General features: G+C 40.7%; 1 pseudogene; it reads right to left on the bottom strand.

Moving 5' to 3' along the window:
* Positions 1–1096: 1096 nt before the first annotated feature.
* LOC100942367 lies at positions 1097–3957 on the bottom strand (annotated as a pseudogene).
* Positions 3958–7858: the final 3901 nt, after the last annotated feature.

The following is a 7858-nucleotide window of genomic DNA, read 5'->3' on the forward strand; positions in this document are numbered from 1 at the left end:
GGGTTAGGGCAGCCAAGATTGGTCTGTCCATAGTTTGACCTGGGCAGGTAGGTGGGGCAATGTTAGAGGGGCCTGGATTTGTCCATTAACTATTTCCTGGGAGGAACGTGCTTTCCAGGAAAGGGATCCTTCCTGGATGGGTCAGTAACCTGAGTCTATCAAAAACCACCCTGAGATTTCACCTAGTCCCAGTGAGAATAGCCCACATCACCGTCTGAAAGCTAAAGATGCTGGAGTGGATGTGGAGAGAAGGGAACACTTTTGTACTGCTGGTGGGACTGCAACCTAATACAGCCTCTTTAGAATAAATATGGAGAATCCACAAAGAACTCAAATTAGATCTCTCATTTTATCTCACAATTCCATCACTAGGCTTCTAGTTTTTACCCAGAAGGAAAAAAAAATCATTTTATCATAAGGACATTTGCACTAGATTGTTTATCACAGCTCCATTTGCAATTGTCAAGATGTGGAAAAAATCTAAATCTCCATCAATCCAGGAATGGAGTAACAAAATGTGATATATGTATACCATGGAATACTATTCAGCCATGAAAAGATGGAGACTTTGCATCTTTTGTATTAACCTGGATGGAGTTGAAACATATCCTTCTTAGTAAAGTATCACAAGAATGGAAAAACAATTATCCATGTATTCAATACTAATATGAAGCCAGTAGACAATCTAATACATGACCACATAAGAAAAAAACTCAATTCAAGTTGTGAAAGGAAGATTGCTGTGCTCTCACTTAATGGGCACATTGTAAAAGTACATGGCATACCTCTTGAGTTTGGGACACACTACAAAAGGGACCCTCCATAACAAATGCAAACATTGTAACCTGGTTGTTTGTACCCTCACATTAACCTGAAATTAAAAAAAAAACACAAAATAAGTTACCTGTAGGCCTGGATGATGAATGACAGCAGTAAACCATTGTATTTGTTAACTGAAACCAGTAACTGATGGTTATAGAGATTTTCTTAAACACCAGCCAGCTTTTTATTCAACTAACTTCTGTGAAGTTATTGGTGAGAAACAGTTTTGAGCTTCCAGTCACAGTTCATTAATGATAAAACACTATTCTAGGAATTAGAACTTGCCACCTCCCATTCCACCTCCCATGCCACCCATTGCACACATTCCAGGATCATTTTCTTCTTTAGGAATTTCTGTGACTATAGCTTCTGCTGTAGTTAACAGATCAGGCCACTGCAGCACCATCCAAATAAAGCAGTTCTTACAATCTTTGTTGTGTCAATGATTTCTTTATCCACCATATTCACAAACTCTCCAATCATAGCATCATAACCAGCTTCTGAGGAACTTGCATAATTTTCTCAACTATCAAAGATCCTTCATCACTGCATTCTTAGCCATGGTCATTGAAGGAATTTTGAGAATTCTTTTAATAATTTCTGTACCCATTTTTTGACCTTCCTTAGCTGGAGTTAATGAATCCAAGGCTGGAATGCAACAAAGGAGGGTACGACCTTCTCCCAGAACTATGCCTCTGCAAGAGCAGCTCTTGTAGCATTAAGGGCATCTGTAACTCTATCTTTCTTTTCCTTTTCTTCAACATCACTTTTTCCACCAACCTTCAGCACAGCTAATCTATGTGAAAGTTTTGCCAGATATTCATTCAGTTTTTCCTTTTCATATTCACTAGTTGTAATCTCGAACTGCTCAAGGCTTTTTTCTTTTAATGGGACACAGTCTCGCTTTGTTGCCCTCAGTAGAATGTCACTGGCATCATAGCTCACAGCAACTTCAAACTCCTGGGCTCAAGTGATCCTCTTGTCTCAGCCTGCCAAGTAGCTTGGACTATAGGCAACCACCACAATGCGCAGCTATTTTGTAGAGATGGGATCTTACTCTTGGTCAGGCTGGTCTCAAACTCCTGAGGTAGGCAATCCACCCGCCTCAGCCTCCGAGAGTGCTAGGATTACAGGTGTGAGCCATAACGCCTGGCCACGATTTCTTGAATCTGCTTTCAATTCGAGGCTTGTCATCTTTTTATTTCAAGAGTACGATTATCATCTGTGGTCACAATGACCTCTCCAACTTTTCCTAAGTCATGAGGCTGTACATCAAGATTTAGGGTCCATCCCACTTCTCTGAACACTGCAACACCAGTAGCAATAGCCAGGTCTTTAAGCTGGTACTTTCTATTATCATCAAAACCTGGAGCTTTGACTGCTACAGCTTTAATACTAACTTTTAACCTATTCAAAACAAATGTACTTAGAACTTTTCCATCAATATCTTCAGCAATTATGACCAAGGGCTTATTGTAACCACTGGCAATTTCAAGAGCAAGTGTGGGGGCCTGGGTCCCCACTACATTTTCCAGAATCTACACTGAGAGCAGTTGACATAAGAAAGGAGGCAAGCGGCTAAGGCGCCAGCCACATACACCTAAGGTGGCGGGTTCGAATCCCCAGCCCGGGCCTGCCAAACAAGAATGATGGCTGCAACCAAAAAATGGCCGGGCGTTGTGGCGGGCGCCTATGGTCCCAGCTACTTGGGAGGCTGAGGCAGGAGACTCGCTTGAGCCCAGGAGTTGGAGGTTGCTATGAGCTGTGATGCCATGGCACTCTACCCAGGGGGATAGCTTGAGGCTCCGTCTCAAAAAAAAAAAAAAAGAAAGGACTCTGATTCAGTTATCTCAGGTAAAAAAGCAGATGGCCCCCGTGACAGGAATACACCATAACTAGCAGCACCTAGCTGCTACAACCTTAGCAAGTACAGCCCCACCAAAGAGCTCTCAAGGGTCTTTTATCTAGCAAAATCCATAAATAATGCTTAGATAACAAAGTTAGTTTTAATTATTCAAGGTAAGGAACCCCAAGTAATCATTACCAATAAAAGAAGGGGAGATAACAAAGGAGAGATCAAGTAAACACATCATGTGATTATAACAAATATTACAAATTAGGGAGTAAATTTTGACTTTCCTAACTCACTTTGGTAATTTTTATCTTATCCTTGGGCAGGCAATCTTTATGCTAAACATTCCATTTTTAGCCACAAGATATCAATCAGCATTGAAGAAATAACTTGAATAGACCTGTATTATTGAGGAAGCTGAAATTACAGTTAAAGAATGTTTCATTTATTTTCTTGCTTGTCTGAAAAATATAGTTGCTACCTAACAAGAGAAACAAGAGGGTATTAAATCTCTAATTCTCCAAAACACTTGACTTCCATTAACCACACTACAGTCTAGTAACGACAGTGATAATACCATAAACAAGTGAGCATATCATGGTACAAATTGTTTCTCTATTTTATACAGTGTAAACCTATCTGTCCTTTCAAAGATACCACTATCTAGCTTTTCCTTAAAAGTATGAATAGTATGCATCCATACATCTAAATTATCAACCAAGATTTTCATTTACAGTGAACCCTGGATAAACTTCCTCTGAAAAACCTATAACTCAATGGTTCTCAACCTTCTTAATGCCACAACCCTTTAATACAGGTTCCCCAATACCCCCAACCATAAAATTATTTTCGTTGCTACTTCATAACTGTAATTTTGCTACTGTTATGAATCATAATGTAAATATCTGATATGCAGGATGGTCTTAGGTGACCCCTGTGAAAGGGTCGTTCGACCCCCAAAGGGATTGTGACCCACAGGTTGAGAACCACTGCTCTAACTGCCTTCCCCATAACATCTTCCATTCTCAATAGGAAGTAGTTTAGAGCAGTGAGCGTCCCTTTTCCTTAAGAGCAGTTAGAGCTTCTGAGAGGGAGAATTAATACAGGGTTCCTCCACTCAATGCCACATTGAGGTAATTTTGTTAATTACCCACACTAGTTTTCATTGATGTAATAATTTTTTAATGATGCTGTGCTTTTTGTCTAGCCAGAAGGAGAGCTGATCCATGACAATGGATAAAACAGACAACTGTGGATTTCTCTCTTACCTCATACAAGAACATCTTAAACAGAAAAAGGAAAGAGACCAAGTACCAGGCTTATAGAAGCAGACACTGGTTCATGAGGGAGGCACAGGGAGTGAGACAATCTCTTAGCTGGCATGGAGATGTTTTGCAGCCTGGAGACAAGCCCTCAAGCAGCTGCATGTGTTGTGTTCAGGTTCACGGGTGGTCGAGAAACAGAGAATAGGCTTGCAATTGGAATAGTATTGAGACAAAGAGGACTACCACCTTAAGATGCTGAGTAGCAAATTTCTTTATTTTTTGCTGGTTTAAATAACTAACTTTGCACGTACAAACTGTCGATCAATAATCCTTCCATTACTTTAGTGACATATAGTAAAAAACAAATTAACCTTTACTTAGTGCCTGCTAGTCTTCTGATCACAACAACATCCATTATACTAAAAATACCAATCAAGGAAAAACATGTTGTTGACTTTACGGTCTGATTCTTGATAGGTAGGGAAACTCCTTCAAGGGGAAAGGGCTGATTAATCACCCACTCTACAAGGCCCTAAGCCATCTGGAGGCATTAACTTGAAGTTTTGTAAAACCACAACCCGGAGGTTCCAAAAGTATGCAAATGACCAGCCCCCCTGGCCCTGCTCAGCCAGTGGAATGTCACATTCCTCTGGTTAGGGCAAAGGCCATACTGGGAGTTCTACCTCAGAGCCTCCTAGATTGTAGAAAAACATAACTTTTATTCCTGCTCACTCTTAGAGGCAAAAAGGCACAAGTATATAGGCTTTCCACCTATATGCATGTGTTAATGAGATAAGATTGGTCACTCATTAGCAAGCAGGTGTTATACTCTGGACATTTGTGGTGCAACAGGGTGGGAGTCGAGCCTGTGAGGAAAAAGCATGGAGCAATCATTAAACACCATAGTCCTAGTACATGAGTCCCCACATCTGTTGTATAATGCTTCAATAAAAGGTCACAACAGAGGTTACTTGGGGCTCTCCCTGCACCTATGAGAAGCCCACCTCTTGCAGGCATGTACCTTCGATCCGTGTCCCAGCTGTTTTTATTTGAGCGGTAATGGGGTGCCACAGCAGGCACTGACAGTTGACTTTATAAAATTCAATAATCTTGAGCCAGTGGTTTTTCAAAGTCTTTGGCAGATGCAGATTTACAGCATTCCAATTTTGTAACGCATTAAAGGGGATGGGAGTGATACACATGGCTTGGTAATCAGTGTCACAAACAAGCTTTTTATTTTGTCCATAGAACTTCCTGTCTTTCTCCCAACTATAAAACTGCAGCATCAATGGCATTAAGGACTTTTGGAATTTCCTGGTCAATAGTTTGTTAGAGACTGAAGCTCAGTGGTGGTGTTTTGTAAGTAACCATTCACTTGTTGAGCAGTGTGAATAGTGCTTGATAAGGTCACTGCTTCAGTGGAAGCAGTGGTTGTGATAATAGAGGCAATTAAAATTCCAAGGGAATGTTTCTGGGAAAGCTTACGCAAAGCTGATATTATTTACTCTAAAGTATTTGTTTTGATCAGGGATGGATAAGGTTAACTAGAATCCAGGTCTCAGCTCATTGCCTAAGTCCGTAAACATAGTTGAGTCACATTCTCATAAGTAGAACAAAGAGTTAACTAAGCTTTGCAAGCTTGGAGAGTTAAAGCTTCTGATTTGTATGTAAGGGTTCTTTATAAACTGGATGGAGGCAGCTTGAGAAGTTAGTGCAAATATGTAGGGCTTGGTGGTGTATAACATTACTTCATTGGTTTTGTCTTCAGTTGTCCATTGGTGGGAATTGTTAAAATGTAAAACTTCAAGGCCAGGTATGGTGGCTCACACCTGTAATCCTAGCACTCTGGGAGACTGAGGCAGGTGGATTGCCTGAGCTCACAGGTTTGAACCAGCCTGATCCAGGGTGAGACCTCCTCTCTAAAAATAGCCAGGCATTGTGGTGGGCACCTGTAGTCCCAGCTACTTAGAAGTCCTCAGCTTCTCTGAGGCAAGAGAATTGCTTAACTCTTGATGGTTTGAGGTTGCTGTGAGCTATGATGCTACAGCATTCTACTGAGGGCAACAAAGTGAGATTCCATCTCAATAAAATAAAATAAAATACAGTTTAAAACTTTAGAATAGTGACAAATATTTGGAGAGAGAAATGGTAGAGCTATTCTCCATATTTCCTTTTTTAAAGGATATAAGGGGGTTGTAAGGAGGGATGCTGGATTCTTAAAAGTGGTCCTGCCAGGCCAGGATCCCATTCTTTAGGAGCCTCATAATAAACATAAGACATAGCAAATCCCCATGTTTGGCCAGACTCAAGAATTGATGGCCAGGTAGGTCCACAGTTTTCTAATATCTAACTATTTGGCAAATAATTTTTGGTAAGTTTTGGTGAGGAACAGTAAATCTAAGTTACGTCTAAAGCAGGGAGTTGCTGGCCTGTTAGCCAAGGATGATCATAAGCAGGAATGAATGGCTTATGAAAACTTTTCCCTGAAACTGTGTTTTCTCCCCCTCCCATAGTTTGAGTGAATATCTGGTAAGAAATGTCAGTTAATTTAGAGTTACTGTGATATTATAATTCATATACCTCTGAGGCTTAAATGGCACACAATAAATGAGATCAGTTGAAACATATTTTTGTAAACATAAGGATAAGCCCTCTCAAAAGGGACCAGTTATGAGTCAACTTATGCCATCCACTGCTAAACTGGCAGCTGTCATAATCTTTTGAACTACAATCTCATAAAGGCCAGAGGATGGTGACCAAGTTCTTTGGGTAACCTTGGAATCATATGTGGAAATGGAGGGCTATGGATCTTCCCATGTGACAAATGAGAAAAGGAGGTTACAACATCACAATGTAAATGTTATAGGCTCTTACCTCAGTAATCACTGGACTTACTAAAGAAGCTAGAATGGCTAGAATAATGAAGATTACCTGACTGGCCTGGGAATCAACTGTGATCTTTGTTAACATGGAAATAAAAAGATTTTATGGAGTCATGGGGGAGTCAGTGTGCTCCAGGATTTCTCAGGCATGATCTGCAAAATGTTTCAGGTCTCCCTAGGTGATGACGTTTTCCTCACGCTGTGATGTTCATGCTCCAGAGATGTGAAGGTTTTCAGGGTTCCTGTGTCTCCTCCAGAATCTCTGGATCTCTAGCAAGTCCATCACTGATGCGCTGTCGATCACCATCTGGTGTAGTTCCAGGAGAGGGTTCCTTTCTGCCTAATGCCAACTCATGATATGGTTTGACTAGTCTGGTAGGCATCCACAGAGGCCCTGCAGGAGACAAAACTGCTGCATACCCCTTCCCCCTATAAAGAGCTGTACCAGTCCTAGCCATTGAGGATCACACAGTGGCTCTTTATCAACATTAAAAGTTTAGGCCCATTTTCAGATGGGCTGAAAGGCTCTTTAGCTGCTATAATACCTTGTTGAGAACAATTTAAAAAATTAAGGGGGAAAGCTCAGCATCTGTAGCTCAGTGGCTAGGGCACTGGCCACATACACAGAGGCTGGCCAGTTCAAACTTAACCTGGGCCAGCTAAACAGTGACAACTGCAACAAAAAAATAGCCAGGGTTGTGGCAGGTGCCTGTAGTCCCGGCTATGTGGGAAGCTGCAGCAAGAGAATCACTTAAGCCTAAGAGTACAAGATTGCTGTGAGCTGTGACTCCATGACATTCTACCAAAGTGGACAATGAGACTCTGTCTCAAAAAAAAATTTCACATCATCTTGGAATTCTCATATGGCGAAAAAATTAATAACATTACTTTTACTATTATCATCTTGACATGACAACATAAAACTATAGTTTATTATTATTTACCATGATCCAGGCACATTAATGAGATTAAAATATGTGCTTTCATTTAACATCAAACTGATTTGGGAGATATTACTTTTATTTTTCAGATGACCT

Source organism: Otolemur garnettii, unplaced genomic scaffold (genome assembly GCF_000181295.1).
Source record: "Otolemur garnettii isolate 467f Iridium unplaced genomic scaffold, OtoGar3 scaffold00299, whole genome shotgun sequence".
Classification (NCBI taxonomy): Eukaryota; Metazoa; Chordata; class Mammalia; order Primates; family Galagidae; genus Otolemur; species Otolemur garnettii.